The following is a 12,669-nucleotide window of genomic DNA, read 5'->3' on the forward strand; positions in this document are numbered from 1 at the left end:
AGGGAATTATCTGGCATAACTGAGATGCGTGTATGTTTAAAGCTAGGAAACTCACCACCACCCCAGACTGCCTCATATGGGCCTTATTCTTTCCATAGGTTTTGGATAGACAGGGACTGTTGTTCCAGACTTTTCAACTTTTGGTAAGCCATCACTTTATATCGTTTTCCCCAAAGTAACTAAAGATCCTATTTAATGTTTGCTGGCCCTGCTAGTTACTGAAGGCAGAGTGAGGTTGTAGTAGCAATCTTATGAAGGAAATCAGTGTTTCTTATCTATTTTCATATATTGCCAATCTGTCCAAGCAAACCCAGTCTATGGAGAACTGATAAGGAGCCCTGTTTCCCTCTTGATACACTTGTCTGTCCAGCACCATGCCCTACTTTGGAGAATCTTTGCTAGAGTCCCAGCTTGCTAGGTAAGGTGGACTGTCTATAAACACAGCTTGCTAGGTAGGGTGGACTGTCTGTAGACACAGCTTGCTAGGTAAGGTGGACTGTCTATAGACACAGCTTGCTAGGTAAGGTGGACTGTTTATAAACACAGCTTGCTAGGTAAGGTGGACTGTCTGTAGACACAGCTTGCTAGGTAAGGTGGACTGTCTATAAACACAGCTTGCTAGGTAAGGAGGACTGTCTATAAACACAGGGACCCACTGGGCCTCCATGGGTTTTCCCAACTCTAGAGGAAAAAAGGGATGGGAGGATGAAAGGGGCTATTTTCCCCTACTAGTCCTAAAGTTCAAAGACACAGTTGGCATTTCAGTGATGCCAGTGCATCTGGGGCAGCCCAGTTAGTGGAGGAGGAGCTGCTACACTGTGCCCTTTCCATTGTTAGTCTCTAAAGTCCTTTGCCGGTCCCCAGTGGGTCATTGGCTCAAGTCCTGTCCTTTTGTTAGGCCTCTTTGAACTCTTGTGTACTAATCTGTCTTCCAAGCAGGGGCTCCGAGCAGTGGGGAGTAAGTACACACTGTGTGAGGAAGATTATTGAATATCTGGTTTCTGCATATTTCACAATTACAATGGTATCACGTTCTAGCTCACTTGACTTCTTCTGTTCCCCAAAGAACTTTCTATATGATGCCTCTCCATCTGTACAAAATCTACAGCACAGCTGTTCTCCATTCACTCTGACACTGTCTCAGGCTTGAGGCGCGTTCTCATCCTCCTTTGAGGTTATTTTTCTAGAGTGATACAGGGCCAAATTCTATGGTATCCCCTGGGATTTCTTCTAAAACTCATCATCTCCTTAAGGTTTCCTTTTGTAGTTTAATCTGTCAAGCTTACTGTCAACTCACAAAGTTTTCACAAGTTCAGTGCAACCAAGACTTCTTGTATTCTGAAAATCAAACTGAGACCTTAGTCTGAAAAAGAAGGGTACCCAGCAGATAGGGGCCCAGAGACTGTGGGGAGTGCTTCACTCCAGCAATATGTAATTGTTTGCATTAGTGTGTTATTCATGGGCTACAGTCCAAGTAACTACACACTGAGTGCTGGAGTGGCTAAGGGATGGAGGATGTGTTTAGTGTGCCGGAAACCCTGGGTTCAGTTCCCAGCACTGGAAAAAAAAAAGAAAGGAAAACAAAAAGGTGCACTGCATTAAGTGTGGTGTGGCACAGATTGCATAAAGCACACGGCAAACCTCAAAAATCAAATCAGTTACTGAAAATAATAACGGCAAATGGGCATGGTGTCTCCGGCCAGCAGTTTCAGCGCTTGGGAGACAGAGACAGCTGAATCAGGAAGTGAAGGTCATCCTCAACTACGTAAGGAGTTCAAAGAAAAACTGGGCTTTGCGAGACTCCCATCTGAGAAAAGAACAATAATTCCAGTTCATCTCCTCTTCCAGGCAGATGACTTGAAGAGTAGTCTTGACATGAGGGCCTGTCTCCTGCCGCACAGGGTAGGCCCCCAGCTGCTCCCAAAACAGCTCCATTTACCAACAAGTTAGTACAGTCGTATCCCATCGCAGCTACAAAAGATGTTCAAGCAAACGTAACGGCATAGTGATGATTGTATTCTCATAGAGACAAAAGGGTGGGCGTTGCATTTCATTTCTTTTTGTTTTTACTCAAGGCCTGATCTGTGCTGAGTGTGCATCTACCATGGAGCTATAACCTCAATCCCAGAGTTTCTTCTAAGGTGATTTGGTGAAAAGTTATGTTGTCGACATGAGTTTGTGTATGGAAATTTTTTTTTTGGTTTTTTCGAGACAGGGTTTCTCTGTGGCTTTGGAGGCTGTCCTGGAACTCGCTCTGTAGACCAGGCTGGTCTGGAACTCACAGAGATCTGCCTGCCTCTGCCTCCCGAGTGCTGGGATTAAAGGCATGCGCCACTAACGCCCGGCTGGAAATTTTTTTAAACCATGTAATTTCTCCTTAAATTTTGAAAGCAGACACTCCCCTTTGAGGGAGTTGTGGTAGGAAGTTTTGGAGTGTATAACTGCCTTTCATATTGACCTTAAATATCTCTATCTTTGATGCAGTGGCCATCATTAATTCCCCTCCCAAATGTGTTCAGGAACCAACAGGTTTCTGTGATCTCCCTTGATCAAATGCTTTTTGCTCAGTGTGTGCTTCCAAGAAGCCTTCTAATCATTCTCCCAGGTGCATCCGTCTCTGGGGCTTCAGCCCAATAAGGGGCATCTTAGTTCTCCCTCATTTATTTTTGTTTTGTTTTGTTCTGAGACAAGGTCTCATGTAGCCTGGCCTCTACCTCCCGAACCTCCCAAGTGCTGACACTGGCTGTGTACCACCACATCCGGCCCTTTTTCTTGTTTGAGTCAAGTCTTGCTGTGTAGTCCAGGTGTGCTCTTTCCTATGGCCTGGGCTGGCGATGAACTTGCCTCAATCACTGCCTCACCCTCCAAAGTGCTAGGACTATAAGCGAGCATCACCCATGCTGGGCTGTGATATCATTTTTGAAGTTCCCTGTTCTGTTATGGCATCAAGGTTATTTTTCTTTTTTATGACTTGTGTGTTGCCCTTTGCACTTCTCTGCCCACTGTATGTAGTCAATTCTTCTAGGTCTTTTGTCTTAGGGACTGTTGGCCATGTCACACGGTATATATTTTTGTTTCATGACAAGGATTTTATTTCTCTAGCCTCTCATTCTCTGGCTGCCAGTTGCAAAGGCTCTTACCCATACGTCCTAAAGTGCTTTACAGGTAGTCTAAGGCTCCTGGCTCCAGGACTGGCCTTCACGCTTTCCTCCGTCCAAGCAGCCCTGAACATCCAGTGTCTTCAGCATCTAATTCATGCCCAGTTTCTGACTGTTTCGCTCTGATCCAGGAGAGAGGGAAGGAAGGAAAGGGAGGGGAGTAGAAGGGAAGACGGAGGAAAGGAGAAAGGGCCAAGGGAGAGAGAGAGAGAGAGAGAGAGAGAGAGAGAGAGAGAGAGAGAGAGAGAGAGAGAGAGAGAGAGAGAGAGAGATGATTCTGAACAGTCCTTTTGTGTCGGCATCTCTGTGAGGTACTTTGGAAGGACTCCAGCCAAGCATGGAAGGGCTCTTTGATAATATCTGACGGGTGGGTAAGAATTTCAGGCACCTGGCCAAGATACACACTGCCTGTAATCGTTAACTCAGTCTGTAAACAGTTCAAACGGCACCGAGAGGCCGTCCTTTATTACATTAGAAGAAGCCTTTCGTCTCTGCTGCTCAGGAGCCAGGCGGCCAGGATCGGCCTCCACGATGGCATTGCAGCCGTGACACTCTGTGCATAGCACCGAGACCCAGGACCTGCAGGGACATAAAATGGGGCCTTCTCCAAGTGACTGGCTCTCAAGCTTTACACATTGCAGCGATAACTAAGCCATTCATTCCCTTTTGTTTTGCACCTGACTGATTCTGGAAAGGAAAAATGTGGGGAGTGGGGCCAGGAACAAACAACAGGGAAGGAATTAGAAATTTCACTTTCCAAGCCAGGCAGTGGTGGCACATGCCTACTTGGGAGGCAGAGGCAGGCACAGATCTCTGTGAGTTCGAGGCCAGCTTGGCCTACAAAGCTACACAGAGAAACCCTATCTCAAAAAATTAAAAAAAAAAAAGGAAGAAAGAAAGAAGGAAAGAAAAGAAATTTCTCTTTTCACTCAGATTTCCCACCCACACTTAACATCTGCAAACTTTGGACCCCTACCCCTCACATTTCTCTTTGCCCCTTCGCTCCACATTGATTCTGAGTTTGCTCCTGAGAGTATTCCATGTGTCCTATTAGCTACACAATTGCTCAATATTCCCAGACCCTAGTTCAGGGCATACGGCACTAGCGAGCCCCCATCCGGCCAGGAGCCGAAGATAACAAACATTCCTGCCCCGAAGGTGCTTGCCGACTGAGACCTTAAGATAATGCTAGATATACAGGAGAGATAAGCTGTCCGAGTTTATTATAAGTGCCAAGTGAACTGTACAATGGGTTTCTGCAGACGCCCACAGTGAGAGCCGCCGTACTCACAAGGGAGAGGGGAAACCCCTTCGCATTCTGTGAAAAGTAAAATATGTTTCAGTGTGTTTAAAAAACTGGTTTCTCTTTCACTTCCTTCCCTTTTCTAACGAAAATCTCTGAGCAATGGGCTGTTTTAGCCACTTCACTGGAATCATTAAACTTGTGAGGTGTTTGTTTTATAAGACCAGGTCTCACCGAGTCCAGTCTGGGAATGACTTTGAGCTCCTGATCCTCTGCCTCCTTCTCCCCAGCGCTGGAGTCACTGGTGTGATGTGGCCCACCACACACAGGTGTGCAGTGCCGGTGATCAGGTCTAGGGTTTTGTTCGTGCTAAGGGAGCACTCTATCAGTTGAGCTGCCTCAAGCAGCCCCTAACCCTGTCTTAGCCTTCAGAGCATGGGCTAGAGTTTTGTAGAGGTACAGTTGTGAGGCCTGTTTTCCCACTGAGTGTTCTGGTCCCTAAATGGTATAGGAATACCAACCGGATTTACCAAAGTGTTTTATCAATGACACTATGCCCCTGCCTCATCTCTTCAATTTTAGACAGAGACTCGCATCGTAGCCTAGGCCGGTTTGGAACTCACTGCATTGCACAGGTTAGCCTTAAACTCAAGGCAGTCCTCCTGCCTATGCCCCAAAGGCTGGCATTATTGTTTTGAGCCACAATGCCCAATGTAGAAAACCCTTTCCTGGTTAATGTTTTTGAAGATAATTAAATATAAAGGCTAATGTTGGCAGAAACAGTTTATTTGGTAAAGTCGAGTACTAGAATTTAGATTAGACCATAGTTTCTGTTTGCTTATTATTTTGTTTTGTTTTGAGAGTCTCTAGCCTATGCCTCAAACTTTCTATGTAGCCAAGGGTGATCTTGAACTTCTACCGACCCAGCTACATACCTGCTCTAGCCAGAAGTTTTGTGTAAATGTGTAATAAAATTCCACATCAGTGTCATTCAAGCTGAACAACATCTCCAGGTTTTGCCTCTTCTACATCCCAAGTGTAAGCGGCTGGATTCTTCCTCAACAAAACAGTATTACAGCATTTACCTTACCCTCCTAACTAAAGGAAATTAACGAGAGTCATGAAGACACCCTTCCTGGGTAAGGCCAGGCTGCCTTTAGACCAGCAGCTCCTGATCCGATGCCTCCTGTTTCCGTTGTTTACTTAGCTTTTTGCTCGGATTTCTGGGTCATCTTATTTATTTTGGATTTGAGGTTTGTCTGTTTCTCCCCATCTGAATTTTCTGTGTGGATTCTGAAGGTAGCTTTGGGGAACTGAGATAAAAAAAAAAAAAAAAAGAAGGCAGAGAGGGCTGCTGACAGTGTTCTTGTTAGAGCCTTGGGTGTACACAGTGTGTGTGTGTGTGTGTGTGTGTGTCAGAGAGAGAGAGAGATAGAGAGAGACAGAGAGAGACAGAGAGAGAGAGCACTGCCCTGTGGTGTACTCGGTAAATGTGGGGGGGGTGTGTGGGGGAGGAGATGTTTAGCATTAGCGTCCCTCATGGGCTCAGCCTCCAGCTCACTGACTTGCTGAGGAAGAGCAGGGTGTCTGTCCTTTCATCCCAGACAACTAGCATTTCCCCCACTTAATGGAAAAAGTGGTGATTCAATCTTTAAGAAATTCGTCCCTTGAGAAGAAAGAACACAGGCACTAAAGCAAACAAATCCAGTTTGCTCAGCATTGTTATTTGTTCATGGTGGATGGAGGGTGGTTATCTGAAAGCACGCGTTAGATCCTATTTGTGGAGCAGAGTCATGGAAATACAGACTCCACACCGTCCTCGTACACGGAAGCACTGAGGTGTGCTCTCTGACTGGCTCAGTTGAACGCACTGGTTAATTCTGAGGTCACGTACAACCCAAATGTGATGGGGAGGCAACAGAGGAAGCCTCCAGTTTTCTTCATGAATATAGAATCTGCCTTTTGAGACATGATCCATCTCGACTTTTGGCTTCCCATTCTGGTTGCTTTTCTTCTGTGAATACTGGAGAAAACCCCTGGAATTGTTTTCTCCCTCCAGTCAATGCTGCACAAGTGTATCAGAATCAGCTTTAGGTTCACTAAAATGCAGACAGCAAGGCTCCCCTCAATGATTTTTGAGTGTGTCTGATGTAGGGCTTGAAACTTGCTCTTCTGAAACTTCCCAGGTGTCATTGGTGCTCCTGGTCTACCTGTTAAGAAACACTGCTCTAGGCTACTTCCTACCTATGGTCATTGTGACATTAACAGTTGCAGCTGTCACCACATGGCCAGAACAGACAAACAGAGCTTATGTGAAGATTGACTTTAATTTTTCATACGTGACCACTTGATTATGGGAGATTTTTGTCTTGCTTGAAAAGACAAAATGCAGCCATAAGGTCGTGTTCCTGAGGCTAGGTCAGTCTCCTACTTCCAACCAACAGGCATTCAATGTTTTACTAGCTCTGAAACAGCTGGTAGGAGCTTGCTTTAGGAAAAAAAGTTAGTTGACTACAGAACAGGCGGTGTGGCCCAGGGAGCGAGTAAAACCAGGGTTCCTGCTCAGTTTCTTTGGCATCTTTAGAGAGTAGGCATGCAGTTTACCCTGGCTTCGGGTGTTTCCATTTTCCTGAACTAATGACCCCCTTAGTATGTACATTAGGTTATATTAAAACCAACTGGATGGCTGGGCATGATGGCATATACCTGCAATCCCAGTATTTGGGCAGTCAGATTGTTCCACATTGAGTCCCAGAATAGCAGAGCTATTTGGTGAGATTCTGACTCAAAAATAAATAAATAAATAAATAAAACCTAGTTGGGGCCAGTGAGAAGGCTCAGTGGGGAAAGGCACTTGATATTATAAGCCTGGCACCCGGGTCCTGTCCCCAGAACCCACATGAAGGTAGAGGGAGATAACTGATCCCTCAAAGTCAGTCTCTGACCATTGCATGAGTACCATGATATGTGACTGCGCGCACGCACATACACACACACCACACACACACACACACACACACGTCATCACCACAATCATCATAAAAATAAATTACATTAAATTTTTAAAATAAAAACTAAGCCAGTCTGAGTCACATTGTGGCATGGCAAGCAGCACAGCATCATCTCTCTGGACTTACTGTGGTGAAACCAGCTCGGATGAACCAAGAATTAGCCACAGACTCCTGGCATGTTTTTCCTTCTGAGCATTTCCATATATGAATCTTAGCATTTAAAGTGTTCCATCCTTAAAAAAATGCTCCATCCTGCGGCCAGATCTAAAGATATAAACAGTGTTTTTGCAAATGTATACCTTCATCTCTTTCATTTGTTCTTTGTTGCTGTTGAGATAGTACATCACTATGAGATAGTACATCACTATGTAGTCCTGGTTGGCCTAGAACTCACTACGTAGCCCAGGTAGCCCAGGCTGACAATCCTCCTGCTTCACCCCCATGAGTCCTACAAGCATGAGTCACTATACCTGGCTCAAACTCCCTTCTCATTTCCAGCTGCCCACCAGGTTTAAGTGTTCATCTCTTGTTCCGTGTCTTTCAAGACTGACTTAGCTTTTCCCTGGTTAAAGCTAACTTCCACCTTCAGTTTCCCTGTTTGTTAATGAACGTCTTTTGTTTTGGTTTAAAAACGTGGGATGCTTCACGAATATGCGTGACATCCTTGCACAGAGGCCAATCTTCTCTGCATCGGTCCAATTTTAGTGTATGAGCTACTGAAGTGAGACAAACATTCCCCGTGCACCCTAGTTCTCAGGTTTAGAACATCAGCTCTGCCTCTCCTTCACCCCTATGACCCAGTCTGTCAGCAAATACTTTCACCATTTCCTCCATAATGTCTTCAATTCACCCCTTATAATGGCCGCTGTCAGAGGTCACACCATCATGGAGCCAGCCTAGAGTCTTGGGATAGCTGTTTTGTTTCTTTCTGACACCAGTGTTTCTTCAGAGTAAAATTAAGATGCTTACAATAGGGGCTGGAGAGATGGCTCAGAGGTTAAGAGCCCTGGCTGCTCTTCCTGAGGTCTTGAGTTCAAGTCCCAGCACCACATGGTGGCTCACAACTGTCAACGAGAGAGATCTGGTGTGCAGACAGGAATTATGTATACGCAATAAATAAGTTAATTAATTTAAAAAGATGCTTACAATATTGAGGGCTTGTTTGTTTTTGGAGGGGATGTTTGTTTGTTTGGGACAGAATTTTGCTGTATGCACCCAGGCTAGCCTTGAACCCATTATGTTGCTTGGGCTGGCCTCCAGCTCATGGTCAGCCTTCCTCCCTCAGCCTCCAGAGTGCTGAGATTGCAGGCATGAGCCACATCGCCCTTCACAACACTGTTTTGTTCAGAAGTTTAGGCTGAGTCTTTTTCCTCATATAGAAAGACACACTTGCCTTTCTTTACCCCAGCTCTTCCCAGGCCCTCCCCCACCTCCCTAGTTCCTTGCCCTCCCTCTTTCTTTAAAACACAAGAACCCAATAAATGCAAAACTCCACAGAAGTGGAAAACAAAATATACAAGCGAAATAGGACAAAAACATGCCCAAATGAAGCAAAATGAGATGAAAATCTACAAAAACTCCGATTAGTTCATTTTGTGTTGGCCAGCTAATGAGTGTGGGCCCTGCCTTGAAGTGCGGCTGATATGCCAGTGAGACTTCATTGGAGAAAACTAATTTTTCCCTTGCAAGCAGTTGTTCATTGCAGATAGCTTCTTAATTAGGAATGGGAGCCCATGTCTACTTCCTCCTCTCAGAGCTGGGACACCCTTTGACTTGAACCCCTGCATGTCCTGTGCATGCTGCACCGTCTGTGAGTTTGTATGTGCATCTGCCCTGTTGTGTCTGGAATACATTGTTGCCTTGGAAATCACCCATCACCTCTGGTTCCTACGATCTTTCTGCCTCCTCTTGCACACTGGTCCTTGAGCCCTGAGGGGAGGGCGTTGATGAAGGCATCCCTTTTAGGAGGGAGTGCTCCAGGGCTTCTCACTGTCTCCACAAGCTAACTCTGACTCTTCATGTGCAGGTCAAACTCTGACCCTCTCTCAGCTCTCCAAACTCTAGAAATTACTTATTATTACTTTTATTATTACTACTGAGTGTGTATGAATATGTATGAGTGTGTGTGAGAGTGTGTGAGTGTAAGAGTGACTGTGCATGTGTGTACACATGTGTGAGTGAGTGTGTGTGAGAGCCAAAGAGTAACTGTGTGTGTGTGTGTAAGTGTGCATATGTGTGTGTGTACACGCACACACGGCAAGTGTCTGGAGGTCAGAGGACTGCTTTCAAGCGTCAGTTCTCTCCTTCCGCTTGGGGACTCTGGGGGTCAGGCTCAGGTAGTCAGGCCTGCATGGCAAATGGCTTTACCTACACAGCCATCTCAGGGGCCTAGCCAAGCTGCTTTCAGATCTGGTTTTCAGTCAGACAGGTCTCCCTGCTCTTTGAAGACTGAGGGAAACAGCCTTCAAAGTCACTTCCCTCACCTAGTTCTCCGTTTCATCTCAAGGCTGAAACTAAGAAGTTCCAAAAACCTCATTTGAAAGGTCCCGCTTTTTATCCCCCCTCAAATGTGGCTATTTTTCTCCTGTCTAAACCCTGCCCTCTGTAAAAGCTATTTGAAGACACTCACAATCCACAGGGCCTGAAACACAGTGTAACACTTAACATACCCTTTTATATCACGGTTAGCCTTGTGTGTATGTGTGTGTGTGTGTTCTCCTCAATGAGCAACCTACCACAATTTTAGGAAGAAAGTAGTTGTTCATCAAATATGTTCCAACTTTATAATATCTTATTTTTTTTCAAGACAGAGTTTCTCTGTGAAACAACCCTGGTTGTTCTGGAACTCACTCAATAGACCTCGAACTCAGAAAGATCTGCCTGCCTCTGCCTCCCGAGTGCAGGAGTTAAAGGCATGAACCACAGCTTCCCGGCTCTTGCCAACTTTTTTTTTTATTATTGTTTTTCGAGACAGGGTTTCTCTGTATTGTTTTGGAGGCTATCGGTCCAGCCCAGCCTCGAACTCACAGAGATCCGCCTGCCTCTGCCTCCCGAGTGTTGGGATTAAAGGCGTGCTCCACCACCGCGCGGCTTCTTGCCAACTTTATAAAAGGCCATATTTCAGTACCATTCTGATGCATCCAGAAGGAATGTATCTATGCATGTCTATCCATCTCTACATGTTCAGGGGTCACATCAAGGGATTCCCTGTATCTTGACAAAGAGCTCTGGGTGCCATTGATTCTGTCTACTACAAAGGGTTTGGAGGAAAGTGTAGCAGCTCTTATTTTGGGGAGAAAAGCAGCCCCAGGCACAGGTCTGATAATGCCCAGGCTTAGTGACAGACAGTAGTTAGTTATTTGGCTAGGAAGGGGGATTCAACCTTTGAAGTATTCTAGGTAGGTGTTGGCTTAGCAATTAGATCTGCTGCTGTTTTCTGAGGTGAGCCTACCCGAGGACAGAGACACTGTCTAGTGGCCGGGTGTCAGTCTTACACCCCATGAACTCCTTTATAGGCTTCCACACTGGAGTACCCACCCGAACAGAGAACAAACACTAAGAAGAGCAAAGGAAAGTGCTCTTAGCACAGTCACTGTGTCAACACACATAGCAGATAAGGCGGTTTTTATGAAGCAGGGATGTGGGGGGGGTCGATGCACCTGCGGTTGATGATTCAGAGACTTGGTGCCACATTATATGGCACTATGAGGCCACCTTATGTCCCAGCCACTCCATGATGGCTGATGTCATATCATTACCCATTTGTTAGCTGGGCCAAGAGAGACGCATTGGAAGAAAGCCAGAGGAAGGTATACTTACATCTTTGCTGAGCCACCACCATCAGAACCCATGAAATACATGACTGTTGGAGTCATTGTCAGCCTAATAGAGGTTGATTCCTAATATAGGTGTTGTGTGACTTGTCTTGCTTATTTCTACGACAAATATGTTTTCATTTAAATGTATTCAAATGGGAGAGAGTTGCTGGAGAGATGGCTCAGTGGTTAAGAGCATTCAGTTCCCCAAACCCACACAGTTATTCACAACCCTCCAAACTCCAATTCCAGGGGACCTCCATGAGCACCAGACACACATGGTACACATACATATATGCAAGCAAAACACTCATACAAAGTAAATCTAAAAAATAGTTTTTTAATATATCCAAGTAGAGCTGGGTAGATAGCTTGGTAGGGAAAGTGACTTACCCACTAATATAAGAACCTGACGGTGGATGCCAGCATCAATGAAATGCAGCATGCAGCGGTATGCTTCTAGAACCCAGCACCAGAAGACGAGGTGGGAGCTGAGAGGGGTAAATTCTTTTTTTTTTTTTTTCCGGAGACAGAGTTTCTCTGTGTAGCCTTGGAGCCTATCCTGGCACTCGCTCTGTAGACCAGGCTAGCTTCGAACTCACAGAGATCTGTCTGCCTCTGCCTCCTGAAAGCTGGGATTAAAGACATGCACCACCAATGTACGTCTTGAAGGTCACTTACCAGCCAGTCTAGCTCCAGGTTCAGTGAGAGATGTTGTTTCAAAAAATAAGGTTTGAGTAACCAAGGAAGGTACCCAAGATTGACCTCTGACCTTGACACACAAAGTAAAGTAAAATAAAAGTAAAAGTATGCAAATGGATTTCTGTGGCTCACCCAATAGCCACCTTACTGTGTCTTAAGTAGGAACAAGGTCTGGACAATCCCTGTTGGCTGAATTAGGAATGGATCTAATTCCAGAGTCACTCAGCTTCTTTTTCAGTTGTCTGCTATTTAAAAGTGCTTAGTGTGTAATTCAACCAAACACTCTCTTGGGATACCAAAAGCTCAAGCTTTTATTATCAATAAAGCACCCATTTATGGATTGTTGTGCTAGGACATTGTGCTTTGTGAGATATGAAGACAATTATACTCTCGTGTAATTGACAAAGGGCACAAGGAGATGTTTTTGGCATTTCTTTAAAGAAGAGATTCTCCATGAAAGAAACAGCATGTACAGGTGTCCTTGATGGCTAAGTGGCATGGATTTGCATATGTTGTAGAACGGGAATGATGCATAGTCCAAGAGAACATTCAAACAGTGATGCTGTTTGTTTTGAACAATCTGCATTTAGCAGAGAAACAGGGACCACACTGAAGAGATGAGTAGAAGTCATACTTTGTGTTGATACTATGTGTAAGAATAGAGAATGTTTTAAATATGCAATTTCATCTCTACGCTCATCTTTTTAGATAGTGTTCTTTTTTTAAAATATATTATTGCT

The 12,669-nt window shown here is 45.1% G+C and overlaps 1 protein-coding gene and 1 pseudogene across 1 annotated transcript in view; one reads left to right on the forward strand and one right to left on the reverse strand.

The window, feature by feature from the left end:
• Window positions 1–12,669, forward strand: part of Rnf43 (ring finger protein 43) — a 68,417-nt gene that overhangs the window by 23,468 nt on the left and 32,280 nt on the right. The gene's annotated exons all lie outside the window — the stretch shown is intronic.
• On the reverse strand, window positions 8,040–8,140 carry LOC121141621 (annotated as a pseudogene).

The sequence above is a fragment of the Mesocricetus auratus genome, unplaced genomic scaffold (assembly GCF_017639785.1).
Source record: "Mesocricetus auratus isolate SY011 unplaced genomic scaffold, BCM_Maur_2.0 Super-Scaffold_100007, whole genome shotgun sequence".
Taxonomy (NCBI): Eukaryota; Metazoa; Chordata; class Mammalia; order Rodentia; family Cricetidae; genus Mesocricetus; species Mesocricetus auratus.